The sequence below is a fragment of the Numida meleagris genome, chromosome 2 (assembly GCF_002078875.1).
Source record: "Numida meleagris isolate 19003 breed g44 Domestic line chromosome 2, NumMel1.0, whole genome shotgun sequence".
Taxonomy (NCBI): Eukaryota; Metazoa; Chordata; class Aves; order Galliformes; family Numididae; genus Numida; species Numida meleagris.
Window position 1 is genome coordinate 73993873 of NC_034410.1, and position 17523 is coordinate 74011395.

Consider the following 17523-nt stretch of genomic DNA (forward strand, 5'->3'; position numbering starts at 1 on the left):
TTTAAGGAAAACACCTTACCAGTCTTTACATTTATTGAAATGAAGCTATATTTGACTCACAAAGTTTCTACAATGAATGGCCTATGTTGATTCAGAAATCTCTATTTCATAAATGCTGGAAAGAGAGAAGACTGTATTCCCAAATGATCTGCTGTGTTATAAAATAGCCAGAAGTCATCCGAAACCACACAACGAGAAAAGGCTTCAGAGAGGTGCACAGTGTCTCCACCCAAGAGGGCCGATATTAAGCACAGACATTAGCTCTCCCTTCATCTGAAACAAAGGTGGGATGCCTGCCTTGGAACTGAGCAGACACTGATCCATCGGTCATTTCTCCTCATTACTCTTTATATCTACAGCACTCATTGGTGATGTGATTGAGTCGTCTTTACTGAGTATAATGAGTTTCATGGAAGTGCAGCAGTATCTGGGGAACAATTCAGGCACAGTAAGTTATTTTAGCTAAGACTATAGCTGGCAGAGCCCACTGCTTTGGCAAATCGCTTATGTCCTCGTAATGTAATGAAGCCTCGTCTGCCTGCAGCACACTTCAGCAAGGTTTCCACCTTTCTGTGAAGGGCTATTTAATCCTCAACAGGAATCTAGATTTTTTTTTTTTATTAAAAAACTCCAAATGTCAATACCATAGAGCAACCTCATCACACCTGAACTGCATCCAGCAGCCTTGCTATACACACAGGTGTAGATGGACGAAGCATGAGATTACTGCTGATACCAAAATGAGATCTAGGAGTACCTGGCATTGAGATGACCATGTGATCCAGCCTCGGCAAATGGCCTAATTAACACCACCTTATAAGATAGGAAAGTGAGCACATTTATGGCGTGCATGTGTAACTGATCATGTTAAAAAGGAAGTGAAACCCAGCCAGTCAGCTTGAAGAAAATCATCAGCCAGACCAAACAGCTGCTTTCTGGCTGGGGGCAACTGTGGGGGCTGCTACAAGTGGGGCCCATAGCTTAGGGGTGCACATGAGCTGCTGCAGGTGTGTACAAGCAGGGAACTGGCACCCTCAGAAAGGGCAGGGGCACTTGCAACCCACACGTGCTGGTGGAGATGGGTCGTGCAGAACTATTGTGTAGCGTGCTGTGGACCTGTGGGAGTGGGAGACTAGAACTTTGAGGGGATTAGTTGTTTGAAGTTGCTTATTTATAGTTATTAACAGTTCCTAAGTTCTCAGTGTTGTGATTTATCTGTGACATGACTCACCCTTATGTATATATAGCTCACTGACTGCTGATTAGTTTCATGCCTTTAATAAACAGCTTCAATCCTAACTTTGGTTTAAAATACATTAACTGAATAGCATTCCCATGCAGCACACGGCTGCGATTCATCATTCATTGCTCTTTGTTCCGGATATATATTATTAAGGATGAGAAATCTGACCTACAGCTGGTGTTGATGTGAATTTAAAAATAAAGCTAAGGATTAAAGAGTACTGTTTAACCAGCTGCAACAAGCCATAGCTTAGAAAAGGTATGGATAACTCCATTAGCAACCTAGCTCTCAGCCCAGATTCGTGCAGCACCAGCAGTGTTACACAGTGGGGCAACAGAGAGATTCTGCGCATCTGCATCAAGGAACAAGGCTCTGCCTTAGTGAGAAGCACAGCTGCTGCACTGTCTGGATCTCCAGCAAGAGAACTCAACCTTGAGATAATCCAATTATCTCTCCATATATATATGCATACTATTTCCATATATAACTATATTTGGCTGTATTTATAGGCAGATTACTACAACTGCAGATGGCCAGTAATGAAACAGTGGTTCTGAATTTTCTTGCTAAGTATGAAAAGAACCAAAAGCCACAGAAGTGCTATAAATGAACAAAAAGCTTACCTTTCATTTATGAAAGTGTGCACCAGGAGAAAACAATATACAACTAAGATGACTAGAATGTAAAATTAAAGACAATTAGATATATTATTTAAATTATTTTGCTAGAGAGGGGTGTTGATCTCCTTATGAGGATATTCCTCCCAATCTCTCAATTTCAATGGAAGGATTTTGCATTATTAGCTTTATCTTTTTTGCTTTTATTTATTTATTTTTGTCTTAAAACACTTAAGAATTGGTATGTTACAATAGACTAGTCTCTATGCAGAATTATAAAAAAAATTAACCAGAGGCACACTGGGAAAGACTATTTTTAAGCTGAGTTAAATTTAGTTTATTATGCTAAAATGAATTAAAACTTAATTAGATAAGCTACAGAACATTTTTCTGAGAAGTTTTTGATAGACTTTTACAATAAAGGGCATTTAAGAGGGCTTTGTCTGCTATGCATATAACTGATACACCTTTCCATAGCGCTGCTCAAAGAACAGATACTTGCTGCAAAACATTAAGAGATTCCAAATACATAAATACTGTAACTGTAAATTTGTGCTATGAACAACATAGCTTCTAGGGAGTATCCAGTGTGGATCTTTGCCATCTCAGCCAGGCAACTGACCACACTACCAACTTTTCCACGTTCCTATCTATGTTTTATTTGAATTCTCCCATATTACACGTCTCCCTTTTCAGCAATACAAGCAGTACAAGCACAGGACCAACACACTCTAGGAATGATCTCACATAGCAGCTGGTATTGACCTGAGCCCCAGTGCCCCAGCAGGAGATGCACTAACACAGAACCACAACTTCCCATCATGGGAAATCCAGAGCTGCGGCAGCTGCAGAAAGCTCAGCTACTGTTGTGGGAGACATGCTGCAGAAGTGGGACACGTTCCCACGTTATGGAGAGCATAGTGGTTTCTGAGGATAACACACTCAAGAAGCTGGCTTCAGTACGAGTGTGTAAAAGGGCTGCCATTTCATTAATTTCCCTTTTCTAATCCCTCTGTCCGAATCCATAACTACTGCACAATATGATGTCAAAAACATCATAGAGATAATGACGAGTGGAGCCAGAGGACGAAGCCAGACATTTATTCTTATGTTTTAACTGATATAAGATGGATTAGGATATTCAGTTTATACTTAATTGTGTATCTTAAAATAAGCTGTTGTAACTATTACACTAACCTACAAGGAATTCAGATGCTGCTGGCTTTGTCAGCAACCTTGATGTCAATTCATATTCTGCTTCTTTCAAAAGGCTGCATCCAAAAGAAACACTGCATCAACATTCCACAAATATGTTGTAAAGACTTACCCAGCACGTGCTCTGGCAATCAGGCATAATTTTATGAGACAGAGTGGTTGAGAACTTAAGCAAGTGACTTGATGCTGCTGCATTTGACAGTTTCAACGCTCCGAGAATATAAACTGCCTGTATTCTTCTGATAGATGAACAGGACATCTCAGCAGATTGGCTTCGTGCTCCTCACCAACACACTCACATCAGCATTCTCCAGTTTCAGCAGCCAGCCAGTGCAGCACCCAGCAGGGCTGAATAGCCTCTTCAGCAGCTGGCACTTACATGGGAGGAACAGAGAAGCTCCACTGCAACTAAGCTACATCCTTCATCAGCATGCCCTCCACAGTACTGACTGCCACCAGCATTCCCCACGCAAGCTTTGGCAGCTTACTGATCATATTGAGTAAGTCACCAATAATCAGTTAGCAGCCTGAGAAGGAGCTCTCAGATGGCATGCACAGCCTGGGCTCAGAAGAGGTGTTTCTTTGCAGTTGTGCATTCTGGTACCACTGTGCTAAGGCAAGGGAGGCTCACAGAGCTGAAATAAGATTTCTTTCCTCACTGGAGTATCACAGGTTGGCATGACCATGTGGGTCCCACCAACATGACTAAGTTTTCTCATATCATACTCTAGAAAGCAGAGTGAACAATGCATTTAATAGTTGTGCTCATCCTGCTATGCATCCTTCTCCATCCTGAGGTCCCTCTACTCTTCTCTGTGTTCAGATCCTACTGCTAAATTCAATCAGTTTTTCCCAACACCAGCTGTAAAACCAACGCAGTTGGAGCTGGACATAACTTGCCTACCATCAGAAGCAGTAGTTGCGGCAGACAAAATCTGAATATGCAGATATAAAATGCTTTAAAGAAAAAAAACAATAAGGCAGATCGTAGATGCTTAGGATAAAATCTGATGCATAACACAACACAACCTCCTGAAAACCCTCAAGTTAGAAATGCTAGCAGAGTTAAAACCCTCTTGACACACTCTGGTGCCAGTAAAATTATGCAGCTTGGAAGCACCAGCATCTTGCAAGCAACTCTAAAATACCTGGGAACCCTAAGTTTCATGATTTGAAATACAGGAGTTTTTCAGCTGCAGCTTTGTTCATTTGTATGGCTGAATATATCCAAGCTCAGACATGCAATGAGGATTCTGCTAGTAATCCCATAATCATGGAATCATGGAATATCCAGAATTGGAAGGGACTCACAAATATCATGGAGTCAAACTCTTGGCTCACCACAGGACCACCCAAAATTCAAACCCTGCGTCTGAGAGCACTGTCCAAAAAGCTCCACAGCACTTGGGGCTGTGCCCACTGCCTTGGGCAGCCTGTTCCATGCCCACCGCCCTCTGGTGAAGAACTTTTCCCTAACCCCCACCTGCCCCTCCCCTGACACAGCTCCATGCCGTTCCCTCGGGCCCTGTCGCTGTCACAGAGAGCAGAGCTCAGCGCTGCCCCTCCGCTCCCTGTGGGGAGCTGCAGCCGCCATGAGGCCTCCCCTCAGCTCCTCTGCTCTGAGCTGAGCACACCCAGGGGCCTCAGTTGCTCCTCACACGTCTTCCCCTGCAGACCCTTCACCATCTTCATAGTTCTCCTTTGGATACTCGCTAATGGTTTTATATTCTTCTTACTGTGGTGCCCAAATTGCACCCAGTGCTCGAGGTGATGCTTCACAGCACAGAGAGGAACAGGACAATCCCTCTCCATAACCAGACTGACCATGAACAGTCTTCAGCAGACTTTGTTAACATTCACTTATTATGTCTTTCAAAACTTTATCAAGCAAGAGTAAATGCCACTTAAATAAAAAGAAAAGAGAAATCAAGACAGGCACATTGACCAGCCTCTCTTAAACCAGGGAGTTATCTTGTGTCAGGGGTCTGTGGTAGGAAGGCCAAGTTATAGCTTTTACTACTGCTTTCTACCATCTGGCCAAACATGACACATTTCAGTTTTTTATATACTGTAGTATAAACACATACTAAATTTAACTTTTGCATATGAGCCTTACACCTGCAAAATCCAGAGTATCGAGCTGCACATAATAAGAGAGATTTACCATCCACGGGACGGTTTGTTTGTGCCTCTAACTCCTCTCCCGACAGCACCACCCATCACCATGGCTTTCTGAGGAGAATCTCCCTGAGCTTGCTGCTATAAACACACACAGCAAAGCGCTGCTAGCAAGTAAACTTGGCGGAGGCCCGCAAAATACACAACTTAACAATCAAGGGCCTTGTTGAGTTGGGCTTTTATTGAATGCAACCATGGCCCTTGTCTCCCCTTTCTGTTTATAAGGCTTACCAAGTATATAAACTATTGCTCTTAAATTATGAGGACCCACATTTATGAGAGCAATTATCCTTTGTTTGTTTAGAAAGGCTATTTGTCTGTCTCCTGTATTTTAAATGCCTCCCTGCCTCCATTGCCCAAAGGGAAGCAAAATGTTTGGATTTTTATTTGAGGGTGGGCTCCATCTGAAGTTCCCTTAACGAGGGGAAATCTCTGCCATAACTGCTGGGTGGGGGAGGAGGAGAAGGGAGAGATAAAGCCCTGTTCCAGCTCAAATGAAAGCTGGGAAGGGAGCTGTTTGGAGGAACAGATAACGTTCTTGCTTTTATACCTCTATAAAGTTCATTATAAAGTCGGGCTGGTTTTGCTTAAAAATTCATTCTGCGAATCCATGAAGAAGTGCCTCGCTGTCACTGTGCACTACAGCAGGGTGGAGATTGAACACTTGCCTGGCCCTTCTCTGTCTGTGCAGATGAGATGAAAAGTAAGAACTCACTACTGGTGGATTAAAAAGAGCATGCTATCCCTAGAGGATACGTGAAAGTATGACTTCCAAAAGAACAGAATATATATTTGTAACACTTCTCTATTCGGAATTAATACTGCCAACATAAAACACATTTGAGGTCTGCAAGTGAGCATACTTGGCTGACTGACTACGCTTCCCAGTGAGTTGTCAAGTACCTAGCATAGATGGATTTCCTTTAATGGGTTCAGAAAAATGATCCTACATATCAGCTGTGTCATTCCTATAGCTCCTACAAGCCTTAGACCTGAACAGCCTTGTGGCCTGCAGCCAGCCCCAAGGAACACTGCTCTTCCGTCCTCACCAGAACTTGTATTACGCTCCCTCTGCTACACAGGGCAACAATTGGAGCCTTTGAAACCATCTATTTATTGCAGGTTTAGTTGCCTGGCAAACAGCAGCAGGGAAAGGTAACAGAAACTTTTGTCCCCTCCTTTCCTCAGTCTCATATTGCATGGGCACCAATAAAAAACTGTGTTTTAATATGAGATGCTCTGTGCAGTGGAAACCCTCCATCACACTTCAAAGTGCGAAGCTCAACAAAGGTCATTCTAGGAGAGGAGGATGGGACAGATGTACAGGAGCGGAGCTGTCACCTTGGAAAAAAAAAAAAGAGTCATTTTAGCACAAGCACTGTAGAACTGAGCTGAGAGAAGGGAGCACAGGGGTGGCAGGTGCAAGGAAAGCCAGTTGGCAGAAGGAGCCCCTGCATACCCACCAGCCACTGCAGCACAGAACAGCAATGAGCATGGAAAAGACCTCAGAGGAAAGCTGCAGTTGTTCTTATCAACAAACCCTGATGAGAAGACACTTTGGGAGTGAAATATATTTTCTGTATTAGAGGACTCTTAAATGACAGGGAAAACTCATGCCTTCAGGTACAGTTCAGTGGCAGTTTTGTTCTCCATGTAGCAGCTGCGCATCACCTGCGCTCATTCCCTGAAATTCTATGCTTTAATGCAGAGAGAGAAAAACACCAAACACTTGCAGGCTGAAAGCGCGTTTTGCCCTTTAAAAGCCAGAAGATAGTGACATTCATTAATATGGTTTGCATGTCCAAATGCAAGATGATTAGCAGAGATCTTGTAATGGGAGTTTCTGGCACTCATGTCAGACTATAATGAACGAGCTTATCTTCCATGAGGCAGGATAACCCACACTCTCACACACGGCACCTCTGAAATAAAATTACAAGTTCCCCTCCTGTTAGAATCTACTTCCAAGGTTAAATGATTGCAGTCGTATTTTTAGTAGAAAAATGAAATACTAATCCTGAAAAGCACAAAGATGAGATCATACAATAACCAAATGCCATTCTTTTTTCCAGAAGCAGTCTTTTTAACTCCCCAGCCCTCAATTTACGTATCTTTTTTCAAACAGTCAACAACTGTTTTTATGAAGTAACTTTACGCCATGTCCTAAACATGAATTTTATAGAAAGCTTTTGCTGTAAAAGAGTTGTCTGGTTTGATTAATAGTCATCTTGAACAGGAAATACTTGAATAATGCGAATACATCTTGGACACAGATCTGGCTCACAGCAGGTCTTTTGTGCTGCAGAGATTAACCTGGAACTGTTCCCACTGATACTGCTTTAAACAACGTTGCTGGACTGCAATGTGCAGGAGACTAGAAACTCCTTCTGCAAGTTTTAAACCATCCAGCTTGAGAGGGGAATTTACACAAGTTCCACCAGCTGTGGACAAAGAATAAGAACTGCCCCATTACTGAGCTGTACAAACTGCTGTTTTGGTCAGGGCATCTCAACCCCTACAGAGTAAGAGTTAATGCTGCCATTAAAGGAAGGACCCAGACTGTAAGGTAATCTAGAAAATGCAATTAATGGGAAAATAAGGAATATGATTGTAAGCTATTCAAGGAAGTAAAGATAAGGACTTACCCTGAGGGACTGCAGAAAAATCTTAATCACACTGTTATTGGACATAACATTGACAAGTAATTCAATGGCAAGATGTGAATGAAATTCATTTGAGACAAACCTATAGGCATGCACATGGAAACATACAATTTTGCATATCAAGTGACAGAGCTGACAGTTGCTACTCAGGAGGAAGATCTTGGGATTACTATGGGCTGTTAATTACATTATGTAGTTCCAAATAAATAGTTTCAATCAACCAAAAAAAAAAAAAAGGCAAAAGCAAAAGGCTAGGAATGGAATAAGGATAAGAAAAGAAAAATCAATCATCATCACAGAGCAATAGTGCAGTTCAGTACTGCGTGCAGTTCTGGCCTTCTCCTCATAAGAATTCAGTATAAGCAGAGATGGTGCAGAGAAGGACACTGACGACAATCAAGGGCAAGGAACAGCTTATGCATGAAAAATTGTTAAAAGTTCTTCAGTTAGAAAAAGAGATAATTGAAAAACAATATGCTGAAGTTCTGTGCAGTCACAAGTGGCACTGAAGAGCACTACAGCGTATACTCTTGCAGCACAGAACAGAAGAGTCAAACCAGCCACTGACAGGCTCAGAATAAGATGGCAGCAAGGTGGGACTTCACACAAGCTGTAGTTGGATGATGGCAACATTTGTAGAACAAGACTCATCACCTCTCCTCCCGTCCTATGCATAATGCTTATCGTTCTTGTTCAGCTCCATTACTGTTTTACATCTTACTCCTTCCTCTCCTCACATGGCTTTTAAATCATGCAAGAATGCCATATAAACTCTTCCAATAAATAGATGACTGAAAACACATTCTACTGCAAGTGTGAAGAGTTGCTGTCTTTTCTATAGAGTATTGCAAGCATGATTAAAACTCATGAGTGCTCCCAAGCCCTAAGGCTGACTGGAAAGTGCAATTAAATGTCCCTTTTTGTAAGAACAGCTGGAACCAAATGGTAGCAAAAAACTAGTAAAGGCCATAAGTCAAGAAAGTAAACCGTGAACCAGATCAAGGAAAGGTTAAGTTGTAAACAGACTATCTGGCATTTAGAACTAAAAAAAATAATAATGTGCAGTCAATTGCTTAAGCTGACAAATATTATGCTTCCAAATAAGTGTCTAAAAAAGAGAGAAAAAAAAGCACAGCAGGAGATTAGCATTTTCAGACACCAGCACAAAAGGAAGGCAGACCTAGGTAACGCAGATGCCAGCGATGTTAACGCAGAAGAATGGTACCTATGGACAAGTCATGCATGGATGAGCCTTCAGCTTGCTAGCACCACTTAGGGCCTTCCTGAACTTGTGAGAAATGGAAGAATAATGCTCAGATCAATCCTTGGAAATGATCTTCCCACTACCTATGTAACAGCCAATGGGTCAAGCTAGTATTGCTTCAAATGAATATAAAGTTCTTCAAAGCTGACCAAGCTTTCTGGTTAAAGTTGTTAAATTTCTGCCAAAGGCCATCTGTAAAAATCATACAGGAGAGTTGTGATCCATTCGTGACCACCTGCAGTGCTATACCACAATGCTGGTGGAGACAAGGGAAATTTTATTTCCCCACAAGGCTCTGCAAGACAAAAGCATCCACAGAATGGCTGGTGTTAGACACTGCTTTCATTAAATCCTAGCCAAAGAGGAAAGGAGAGTACTTTCCCAGCTATCCAGATCTCAGGATGAATACACAAAACCGTAATAGGTATATGGCAAGAAAATACGATGCTTAACACTAATATGATCTGCACATTTGTGCTTATAATTTCAAAGAAAAAAATGCAGTGCACAAGAAAGATGAGTCATCTCTTCAGGGTATGAGAGGCAACTGAAAGTGAGGGACAGGCTTACACAGGCAGCTCACCTGTAGAAGCCCCAACCTGGGAAAGCCTGACATGGAAAAAGCATTTCATTTCCAGAGAACGTAGCAGCAAAAGCTGCTGATGTAACCTGAAGAAAGGACAAGGGCACTGGTGTGGGAAGGAAGCACGAACCCTAGTTATTGCATCTGCTCCGAGACTGCAAACAGCTATCAGGCAGCCTAAGCCACACTGGTGCCTTTCTGTACAGTCAATTCACAGAGTAAGTGCACAGTGACACCTCCCCAGAACGTATTTCCCCCCTCCGGTATTCCTTCGCTCAGGCTCACGCCTGAGTTCCTTCAGAAATCAAAGACACCCCAGGACTCCAGAAGGGCTCCCGGGGAATGACGAGCCTTGTGGTTAGCAGCACTGCAACATAAAGCACTGCCAAGCCAAAACATGACTCATCTTCCTCAAGTGTGACGATGTGGTGCCCTCTCAGTCCCCTGCAGCTACACCCAGCGGCCCTAAGCAGCACCCACGTCCCCAGAAAGCAGCTTTTGCTGTCCTACAGCTGCAAGCACTGCTCTCAAGTGGGGCTGGATGACTTCTAAAGCAGTGTAAGAGGCCAAGGGTGTGCTGAGAGTGCAGGGAACGCACGCCCATTGAATGCTTTAATCCCAGGAAGGGAGCAGTCAGTTTTAAGTGAAGCTGATTCAGTGAATTGTTCACGCTGACCTTCAGCACTGCCGCAATTTTACCAGGGCAGAAAGGTCACTTCTGCAATTATGAGCAACTCTATCAAAAACATTATTTCAAATGCAGTGTTGAGAACACGGTGGCTCTGTGACTGATAAAACAAGGAAACTCCACCAAGGTGTTTTCAAAGGCTTTGGTAAGAGGAAGAAGGTAGGAAGAGCCACATAGTGAAAAAGCTGCAAAACAAAACAGAGTTCACAGTACTTCAGTCTCCATATTTTAAGACACTTTTTTCCATGCCATTAATGTTTCTGAAACAGTCTGCTGTATGCAAGGAAAGATGAAGAGTCCCGTAATTAAATGAGGTCAGAACCAAGTTCCCCTTAGGCTATTTGTAAAGGAAGAGGTATCATCTAACAATTTTATTACATTGCTTGTTTGCTTGCTTAGGTATTCTGAACAACTGTAGGGAACAGATACATAAACAATCACAGGTGGCTTTCACACTGGCAGCAACAAAACACTAATGAGTTGGACTTCAAGGGCCCAGGAGCCTTTACAGCCACATGGACAACCTTCCTGTTTACATCCTCCTGTGTGTGGTGCATGGGCAGGTTTAGCAGCAGAGCCCATAAGGGTCTCCTCCCATGGGAGCGAGTGCTGCTATCTCAATCTCACAAGTCAGAGCACTCTGCGGGAACCAAGACACTCACGGACTCAGCATCAGAAAACAAATTACAAATATATTTTGATGCTCAGTCTGAATCATTAGGAATATGGTTCCTGTAGTAAGGAGGAACACTGCCATAAGAAAAACCTATTTCCTTCATTTGTTTGTATGGTTCATTATCAGTGAGGCAAATCACCATCACCAAGATAGACAACAGCAGTATTATCAACACATACACAAAATTGGTATAAGTCCTATCCTGCTGTCATGGCAAGTATATAGAGCATCACAGTACTTTTTGTTGACTTTTCTGCAGAAAAATTAGGAAACTAATGCATTTAGCTCAGCCTGCTTCTCTTGACTAGCTTCACCTTCTGAGCTTCATGCAACTTCTCCTGTTATTTCTTTCTGAAAGACTGCTGTCATACTGCTTCATGTCTGCCTGACTGCTCAGCTTAAATGTTTATGCAAGAGACATCTCCACCCATCTGTTTACCAAGAGCACACTGCTCAGCCCTACCTTTCAATTTCCATTCTCTTCTTGGCGTAAGCAGTACACATTTTGAAAGATCTCACCTTAAGCAATTGTTGCCTATTGCCCTAATCTCCTGTAGTGTTTTTCACAATACTCCTTATTTTTCATAGTACTAACAACTGTAAAGCCCCTGCTTCAGAATACAGGTAAGCACGTGCTCATCACAGCTTTTACTTCTCACTGTGAATGGACTGTGCAACAGAGCACAGCACTGCCTAATCTCTGACGTTATAAAACAGAATAAAGAATTAATTTCTTCAGCAGGCATCAGCCACAAAGAACAAAAGATGAAGAGCCACATGTGCGTTACCTATTGCTCCATGCTCCCTAGAGCCCGCTGGTCCTTTTGCAGTTGCCCTCCTCTTGGCTACCCTCTTCTCTCCTGATAAAGCAGCCACATTTCATTCTTCCAGGTCCAGTCTGTAGACAGCAAGCTGGGAGGAAACTTGATGCTCCTCACTTTCAAACCCCTCAGATGCAAAGCTCAAAAGCAGACCTGTATCGCTGTTTTATATTCCCAGCTCTTCATGCTCTAATTGGCTTTTTGCAGCCTCTGTCACCTTTGCACAGCTAGGAAGGAAATGGTACAAAGCTAACTGGAGAAACAAAATTGCTAAAGAAAAAAGCAGGCACTTGTCCAATTCACGAGGTACAACGCTGTTAACAGTTCTACAAAGCTTGTAATTGAGCCAAATTATGAGCCAATTAGGAGGGAAAGAAGTGCAAATATGTCCTCCTCTAGCACACCTAACACCCCTTCCCCCTGGAAAACCCTTTCCTTGTCAGAAACAAAAGGAAAACAAAAGCAGAAAGTGCGTGGTCTAAAATACTGGATTCCAAGTTAAACAGCTGTGCCTAACCAAAGCACTCCCGCATGCAGTATCAAGTTTGACTCTCCTATGTGCCTCTTTGGAGGAGGAGACGGTGTTGTGCAATAGTTTCAGTGACAGTAGTTTTTCTTAAGTATCTTTAAAGAGAGACACTTCAAATTTTAGCTTTTACCATCAGAAAGTTTACTTTGTCTCCTTAAGTCACACACTCATCGCACGCAAGCCTTTTTACCTAGCTCATTGAGGAAAAGCTCAATGCAGCGTCAAACAAAGTGCATTTCATGCTGTATCCTGAACAAAAATAGATGCTTCACTAGCCAAGTCTACATTAAAAAGTGCAAATGAAAAGGATTCAAGAGCTTAAGCCTGAGGAGAGCGAACAATTTAACACTGATTTTTGTTTCCTTTTTTTCTTAAGTAGAAAAATCAGGGACTTAAGAAGAGAAACTTATGAACTTATAAACTGTTCAGAATTTAGACATGGTGTTCATTTACTCGATTTGTTTTGAAAGAATTCAGAAAATCTTTACGTGGTAGGCTGGAGTAACTTAGAAATGCTTAGTATATTTGCTATTTTTATACTTGCAACGAGACCTACTGGATGCCAACATAAAACATTATTTCATCTGGAACTCAACATGCTTACTTGCAACTTCTTCCAAAATTACTCAAGTTTACATTCATACTGCATAATGTTCTGTAGCGCTGCTTGTATTAACGAGTGGCAAAACTATTCCACTTCCACTCCGATTCAATGTGACTAGAAAGTTTTCTTGAACACGGGCATTCACTCCAATGCAGGAACTCTTGATCTTCACAAAAAAGTAATGACGAAAGGAAAGGACCCTAACATATAACCGGCTTAACCCAGCCAGACCAGTATTTAACTTTTTATGTATTTTACTTAAACAAAACGTAAGCGACCCTAGGGAAAGCAATGTTAATAAACATGATCATATAAACTTTACAGAGAAAATTGAATTTCACCTTTAATAGTGTCTTTTAAATAGTAAACTTTATTATAAAGCCAATAATTCTTAATCAGATTCTACCACCAAAATCAGGTGTTTCATTTTCAATTTTTAACCAGCTTGTCCAATTGCTTCTTAGAATATTTCATGCCCCAAGTAAGACAAAAAGTACCAATGAAAGGGCAATTCTGATGGAAACTGGACTGATGCCTTCACTCTCCTCTGTCCAGGAAAACTTTCCTTGACCAAGAAAAGCATTCCTCTCTGCTTACTCTGAGATTCCGTATCTGAGAAACAGAGATACTAATATAAGAGCTGAAGGACTAGAATTTGTCCAGTAAGCCATTCTCAACCTTGGCTTAACTGTAATTTCAGATTCACACTACAGTGCTCTGAGATGAGAACATGGCCCAAATTCTGTCTCATGACAGCAAGAAAATAATTGTGATAGAAGCTGATTACAGCTCTCTCTGCTTGTTCTAAGTCTCAGTAATGCTCTACACTGGACTGCCCCACACTGTCCTCCTCTGTGCTTACTCCTCATCTTTTCAATTGAAGTTTCCAGAAATGCTCCAGGGTATTTTCACGCTGCCCTCATCGCAGCATTTGCAGTGTAGAAATGCACACAGCTCGGATTTTCCCATAAGTCTACTTTATGTTTAAGACACCATTGTTCTTTACATGCAAACCCATAATTTGCCAGACACTAATTTCTTTCTCAAGCCATAATGTCTTTAGCATATTTAAAGGCAACTCCACAAATTTTATATGTTAGGTTAGCGCATCATTAACTTTTTCAGGGATGCTATTTACATCTCTTTCCGAAAAACACATGGAAGAGCTCTTGCCCATTTGGAAATTCTGCATGGAGCCAAGCTTTCCATGCATAATGCAAGCACTCGGATTTCTGGGAGCCATCAGTTCTGAATGCTCTGTTCCAGACACTACATCCAGACTTGCCATAAACAATTGCTTGAGTTTCTGAAATGTGGCATAAGAAAGACAATGAAGACGCAAACGTAGTCTTCTGCACCATTGTAGCATTTCACCCGCACCATGGAAATAAATCTGCATGACTTCCAGCTTGACACTTCGCACAGCTGAAGTGTCTCAAGAAAAACAGCAGACTGTGATCCACTCATGCAATTTCAACTTTGCCTTGTATTGCTGTAGAAACAAAAAATACCCTTGTCCTTGCAGAGTCCATTCTGAGCATAAGCAATGTATCTACAGCTTAGAAAATAGATTCTTGGATTTTGCGTAAGATTTTCTCAAAACATAGAAATACCAGATAGGAAATAAAAGCTGTCTTATACAAGGTAAATGTTTGCACCCTTGTGGAAATAACTAAGGAGGAGAAACATCCTAGAAATGTAACTTTGCTGTTACTGAATCTCCTGCTCTCTTTTCTGACCACCAGTTCTAATAACGTTGGAAAACTGGTATGCCGACTTTGGCATATGTACACCCAAGAACCTGCCATAAATTCAGTAGTTATCCTATGGAAATGCAACAATGTATGGCAGCTATAAAGTATGTACATTTTGATGATGTCATAAAAATACTATTTTATGCACATTTCAGTCAGTTATAGCAGCTATTTAAAGATTTCTAATGACTTTTAATGAATATTGTACCTCTAAAGGTGGAAAAAATGCAAATCAATTGCATCCTTCTCCTTTAAGTGCTATTGTAGTTCTAAAGCAGACAAAACTTGGGTATGCAGTACTGTATGGATGGGCACAAACCAAAGCTTCTATGTTCTCTGGAAAGAAAAACATGACCAGTTCTTCAGAAATTCCTCTGCTCCACTACCTGAGATGCTGGACAACTTAGATGTACACTGTGCTTACTCCAGTGCTTAGTCCTTTTCCAATAATTTAACAAGATTAAAGGTTTCCACATACTCCTAAAATTACTCAAACTTGAGAAAAAAAATATGCCAAGCTGTAGGAAGTGCAATGGCACTACTCGAACACACATGTGGACAGAAAGGCTCTCCAAAGTCAGAAGCATTAAGGAACATCACAACAAAACAGACCGCAACTCTGCAGAACATAACACAAATGCTGAGGAACAGATATTTCATAAGGTGAAATGTTCCAGCATGTTTCTGCTTGCAGAAAACTTCCTAAGTTCAAGCAACAAAATAGCAGCTGCCCTTGATTAACAGCTTGCTTCTGCTTTTCTGGAGACTACAAACCTGTCACACCAGAGAACAGAGTTACAAGATAAATTTCTTCAATGCCAAGCCAGACACAGGAGGTTCCACACCATCACCTGGGTTTATACAACTCCAAGTGGAGCCGCATCACTCACTAAGTTGCCAAAATGCTCCAGCTGTAATAGCTTCTTATTGTGTCACAGCACTGCATGACTCTCACAGTTGAGTCCTCCACTCAGAAGTTTGGCTCTAGCTTGCAGTTCAGCAAAGCAGTACCACAGTCTCTTCTCTCACATTCCAGTGAGAATGGCTAAATGAACCTTAGGTGGGATGTGCTGTGCTGCAGTCAGAATGAGGACAGTGTTTAGAGGCCAAATGCAGCCACCGGAAGTGCCAATAGGTGTCATGCTTCCCCACCTCACGTGCTGGGGATGCTAGGAGAATAAGCTAACCCAAGGTTTGCTATAGGAAGACCTGACAGACAACTCTGCTGTCATGAACTCGAGCAATGCGTCACAAACACTACACCCTCAATAGCAGTGACACATGCTGCAACTGGGAAATATACAACAAGAATGAAAGAGAATACAAGACTAGACCCACAAATCAAATAAAGAGATCCGTGGGCAGTTAGTTTCAGGACAACAAAACTGAAATGTGAAGGTACTTAGAGAAGTCTGGCAAAGGATTTCCAGTGCTTAACCTTTGCTTTCAAAAACAGAATATCCAGACATTGGAAATGAGATGAAGGTATAGGTTCTGAATCACTCTCAGCCTCCGCAGACTTGTAAGATACATGAAATAATACACTTCTGTTCCCAAACAAATGACTTTTAAATGAACAGTATGGAACCACTGCAAAATCTCCATGGGGAGAAATGTTTTAAGTACTCACTGCTATTGCCATATAACTCCCCAGACACTATTCTTGCTGCTCACAGATGAATTCAACTGTTCAGCAACTTTGAATGACTGTTAGAAGCAATCATTTCTACTGCCTTTATTTTTCAATCTTTATAAACTTTTCTCCCCACATGCATCCTCCTCACTTTAGTACAAAATATGCTCCCATGGTGAATGCGACTGTGAAGAAAATGACATTGTTTACAACAAGATTGATTCAAATTATACTTATAAATTCTCTTTCTTGAAACATGGTATATAAAATCCCAATTGTTTCAGTGTAATTAAAAGAGAACAGGGAAAACATCCATGAAAAACTAAGCACAACACGCTTAAATCCAATCTTACTTTGTAAGCACATATTCCATACTGCTGGATGAAGCTCCATGTTATTTCCAAGTAATCTTTACTGCCATACAAACGTGTCCATTGTATGAAGTTTTTGGATTGGACATATAAGCAGATAACACAGTCACATTCATTTAATACTGTAACTAAAACCAGGCATATAGTCAGTACACAACTCATCCCAAGGCCAACTATTGCCAAAATGCTTTGGCCATCTAATGAGAAAATAAGAGAGAGAGAGTCCTGAGAACTACACGTTAAGGCTTGTAGCACCTTTCCCAAGGCACAGGATGTACCAAACTACCTCTCACTGCATTGGATGCATCAAACTACCCCTCTGGGGGAGGCCTTAATCAAGGCACATTTCATCCTGCTACTGACTGATGGGGTATCTCACCGGCCTTTCTTAAAGATGCTACAGAATAAAGGAGCACCTAGAATTACTAGAGGATAAATCAATTGACCTTTTTGCATGATGCTATGAAGAGGGCTACATTACATACATTCTCCTAGCAAAATTTCTGTGTAGGTATTCATAAAATGAAGACTTAACAAACATGGAGCGCTGGAAGACTTTGTTCACAAGACAAAAGTTTGGAGCTCCTTTTATGTAAAAGTGCAATACAGGGACAAGGTTCTGATCTTATTTTCATGAGCATAACATGAGAGAATGAGGATGGAGTTTAAACATTTTGCTCATAT

At 41.6% G+C, this 17523-nt stretch overlaps 1 protein-coding gene across 3 annotated transcripts in view; it reads right to left on the bottom strand.

Moving 5' to 3' along the window:
• FBXL7 (F-box and leucine rich repeat protein 7) overlaps positions 1-17523 on the bottom strand; it is a 171820-nt gene that overhangs the window by 22199 nt on the left and 132098 nt on the right. The window contains exon 1 of one of the 3 annotated variants that reach the window (XM_021387467.1): positions 11916-12170. The exons of the other annotated variants lie outside the window; for them this stretch is intronic. The gene's annotated coding sequence lies outside the window, so the exon portion shown is untranslated. Of the gene's footprint in view, positions 1-11915; positions 12171-17523 lie in introns of those variants that run through there. 3 annotated transcript variants of the gene reach the window in all.